Below are 4,989 nucleotides of genomic sequence, written 5' to 3' on the forward strand. Positions count from 1 at the left end.
GGTGGTAAGGGGTGTCTACAGGGAGCGCCACACGACGAACGGACAGCACAGTTCTGAGAGTGCGGAGTGCAGGGCTGGAGTTTTCTCAGGGACGCTGGTGCTCACGTCAGGAGCAGACCTGTAACGGAGGAGGTTACTCACCAGTGCCACCTGGGCTTGCCCTGCTCCTTTATCTACGCGAGATAATTTCCACAACATGGTACCAAGAGCCATTTGTTTCCCACCATATGTACACTCTTCTCACTGTTTACTTTTTGAGGGAGGTTCTTTCCTGATTAACCAGGTTCCCCTCTGTAGAGGGCAAAACAAGTGCAGAGGTGGCTGCCTGAAAGGCACTGCAGTTGGTCAGGTGGGGCTTCACGCGGCTAAGCCACAAAATGGTTGGAGATGCAAGGGCGTCATCCACGTGATCCTCCTAAGTGAGGGGACCAAGGTACACGCTGCCACCTTGTTAGAAAAACTAGGGCAAAGCTGGTTATGAGGTAGAATGAAGTATAGTTGCTTCTCATTAATCATGAAGTTAGGTTCTATAAAGTCACAAAGAATGCTGAATTAGCAAATACTGAATCATTGCCATAGGGAAATTCCAGGGTTAGGTTCCTGCAAGCCTCTGGTCACATTTTCATCATCAACAGACAGCCTTATTTTCTATGTATTTCTTTCTTCTTTTTTTTCTTTTGAGACAGGGCCTCACTATGTTGCCCAGGCTGTTCCCAAACTCCTGGGCTCCAGTGATCCTGCCACTTCAGCCTCCTGAGTAGCTGGGATTACAGATATGTACCACCACACCCATTTTCTGTGTATTTATGTTTAAAGACACCTTAGTTAATATATATTGTTGGTTCATTAGCATTGAACTCACAGCCAACAGCAGTAAAATTCATGCCTGACCAAAGCTTATCTAACACACGTGTTTTCTCCATAAGGAACATCACAGCCTGCTTGTGCTCTTAAAGAGTAGACAGCACTTCAGCACTATGTTTGGGGGCCATATTGAAAAATGAAATCAACAAAAAGCACAAAAATGTGAAAAATGTGGGAGTAAATATACTTGAGAAAGGATGCCTGTTTATGATATGAAAGCTGAAAAAAGAAGGCAGCACTTTAGCTTGTTGGACCTCAGCTGGGAGCATGCAACTTGGGCAACTCAAACTTTTTGCCCTCTCTACATGTTCAGTTATAACTGTGGAAGTGCCACAAATATTGATTTTGAGTTAATATAAATTTTAGCAAGTAGGCAAGTTCGCGAACATGGTACACGTGATTACTGAGAACTGATGGTAGTAGAAATTTGATGGAACTGACTAGTTAATATGGTTAAACTGTTGGTAGCTTCTGTGGCATTGACTCTGCCTTAATCAACAGAGAAACCATAGATCAAGGAAGAGAGCAGTGGTAAGTGGCAAGAGGGCTTTGGTTCTGGAGCTACGCAGCTGGGTTCAGTCCCCACTCATTGCTTACTAGCTGTGTGAGGGAGCAGCTAAGTCACTTAACCTTTCTGAGCCTCATTGTCTTCATCTATAGAGTGAGATAGTAATAGTGCCCATCTCCCTGGATTGTTCTGTAGATTAAATGGGAGAATACATACAAAATGCTGAGCACTACCTGTGGAGCATTGTACTCAGAAAATGCTAGCAAATATTACTAAAGCAGACTGATACTAATATAACTAAAAGCTTTAATAATTGACAATCACTCTCATTTTGTGTTTTACATATTGATCAGAAATTAAATTGCAGCCTTCTCACACAAAATGTCTCTAGTTACAAAAAAGGTTAATTTTCTTTGTCCAAATATCATTCCTTTTCTATTTTTAATCTGGACTCAAGTCTCAACTTGTTTCACTAACTCACAGAGATATATTGTACTTTGTTGGCTGACATCTCTGTGCCTCAGTTTCACCTTCCCTAAAATTAAGAGTTTGGAATATCTTAGAAACTTCATAATTTTAAAAAAGAGGAACACTTTTTTTGGATGATATTGTCAGGAAGACCAATATGTTGTGTACATAAAAAGTGTGTGTGTGTGTGTGTGTGTGTGTGCGTGCACGTGTATGCTTGTGTGGCAGTGGGAGGGCAGGAGGAAGAGCATGCTGCTCTGGTTTGTATCATAGAGAGAGGAAACTTTTTTCTTATTCCTTTAAGTAGCCACTGGGGTTATTTATTAGAATCTCACAGGGCTCCAGGGAATATAATTTGAAAACCACTGGACAAGATTCATTCAGTAATCTAATGATTCATGCAATGAAGAAATGGACTAAAAAACCCAGCCCACTGGCCCAGGGAGAAAACAAGGAAACTTGTTAGGCTTTGCCTGAGCTTGTCTATCTGTGGAAAAAAAGAAAAAATCTTCTGATACGATGTTACTATGACTCTCTATCTCTTATGTAACTGGAGTTTGAATTTATACCCTGCACATCATAGTCCTGAAATTCTCACACTAAGAAAGTAGCTTTAAAAGGTGATTCTATAATCTATCACAGGATTAGAGTTTTTTAAAAAGGGAATAAAAGGTGATTCCAGGCTGATTACATATCTAGAATGACTCTCAGAGACAAATGCAAAATCTTCAATGCAGGTTGCGTAGGATTTCTACATTTAAAGTCCTGTCATACTTGAGCTCAAAATCCAAAATTCAACGTCTGTTATAAATGGTGATATACTAGTTCCAACTCTAAGAAGAAAAAAAAAACCACTCTGAATGTGTAGCATTTGCCAGTTTTCATGGTGTAAATCCTCCCACCATGGCTGATTTCAAGCTGCCAATGTGAATGTAGAGCCATTGAATGCAAAGGTGGGAAGAGGTGCATAGAATCAGTTCTTGCAAGATGACTCCAGCACATCACTTGGTTATAAATAATATCATAAGACTTAACAAATAATTATAATGAACCCCATCAGATAATATTAGTTAAAGACATAAGAGAAGGAACTAAAACTGTAAGTAAATAAAAGTTACCATAAAAAAAGAACAGACAATGAAACAAAATTCAGTGGGCAATGTAGTAGGCACAATTTTGCTCCTCCCACCCCCCTCATGATCTCTGGCCCTTGTGTTCTCCCATGGCTAGAATACATTAAATGGTAAAAAGGATTTTGCAGATTATTAAGGTCAGCTGGTTAAAGTTACTAACCAGTTGACCTTAAACAGGTTATTCTAGATTATCCAGAAAGGTCCAATGTAATCATATGACTCCCCCTTCATAAGCAGCAGAAGGAGGCAGAACATGGAGTGAGGGAGATGCAGCAGAAAGGTAAGTCAGAGAGATCTGAAGAATGAGAAGGATTTAATGCACAATTGTCAACTTGAAGATGAAAGGGGTCATATGTCAAGGAAACAGGTACCTCAGTTCTATAACTGCAAAGAACTGAATTCTTCCAACCATCAGTGAGCTTGGAAGAGGACCCCAAGCCTCATATGAAAACCACAGGTATGGCAAATACCTTAATTGAAGTCTGGTGAGAACTTACTCAGAGTATCCAAGCACATCATGCTAGACATCTGACCTATAGAACTGTGAGATAATAAATGGATATTGCTTGAAGGTGCTAAGTTTTTGGAAATTTGTTATGGCAGCAATAGAAAACTACTAACAGGTAATTAGCAGATTAAACACAGCTGAAGGTAGCATTCATAACCTAAAACATAGAAATGAGAAAATTATGCAAAATGTAAACAGAGAAATAAAGAGATGGAAAACGTGAAACAGCAGTGGTAGGAATGGAGGAAAGAATGAGAGGTTCCAACATACATCTAATAGGAGTTCCAGAAGAAGAGAATAGATAGAATAAGAGAAAAATAATATTTGATGAGTTATTGGCTAAGGATTTTCTAGAATTGAGGAGGATATAGCCCACAATAAGCTTGCACAGTGAGTTCCAAGAAAAGTAAATAAAAGTAAATACACACCTGGATGTACTATAGTATTGAAAAATACCAAACTCAAAGAAAAAAATCTTCCAAAAAAAAAAAAAAAAACCTGAAAGAAAGGAATTACAACCATTGCAGCAATTGAAGCCAGAAGATTATACAATTATATCTTTAAAGACTGAGAATAAAAATAAATATTAACTCAAAACATTGAGAATACAAACCATAGACTTAGAGAAAATATTTACAAAATACATCTGATAAATGATTCTTATCTAAAATATGTGAAGCACTCTTAAAACTCAATAATAAAAAAATGAGCAACCTGATTTTTAAAAATGCAAATACTAGCAAGAAAAATCAGACAAGAAAAAGAAATAAAAGGCATCCAATTTGGAAAGACACATAAAATTATCTCTGTTTGCAGATGACATGATCTTATATGTAGAAAACTATAAAGACTCCACAAAAAAATCCAAAATTGTTAGAACTAATAAACAAATTCAGTAATGTTGCAGGTTACAAAATAAACATAAAAATCAATTGTGTTTCTTTACACCAATTCTGATCTATCCAGAAAGAAAATCAAGAAAATAATACCATTTAAAATAGCATCAAAAAGAATAAAATACTCTGGAATAAATTTAACTAAGGAGGTCAAAGATCTATTCACTGAAAGCTATAAAACATCAATAAAGAGACTGAAGAAGACACATGTAAATGGAAGGATATTTAGTGTTCATAGATTAGAAGAATGAATATTGTTCAAATGTCCATACCACCCAAAGTGATATGTAGATTCAACATAATCCCTATCAAAACTTCAGTGGCATTTTTCACAGAAATAGAAAAAATAATTCTAAAATTTATATCAAACCACAAAAGACCCTGAGTAGCCAAAGCAATCTTGAGAAAGAAGAACAAAGTTGGAGGCATTACACTTCCTGATTTCAAATTATATTACAAAGATAGTAATCAAAACAGTATGGTACTGGCATAAAACCAGACACATAGACCAGTGGAATGGAATATAGAGCCTATAAATAATCCCAAGCATATATAGTTGACTAATTTTCGATAAAGAGGAAAGGCTAGTAAATGGTGTTGGGAAACCTGGAT

This window comes from Eulemur rufifrons, chromosome 7, assembly GCF_041146395.1.
Source record: "Eulemur rufifrons isolate Redbay chromosome 7, OSU_ERuf_1, whole genome shotgun sequence".
NCBI classification, from domain to species: domain Eukaryota; kingdom Metazoa; phylum Chordata; class Mammalia; order Primates; family Lemuridae; genus Eulemur; species Eulemur rufifrons.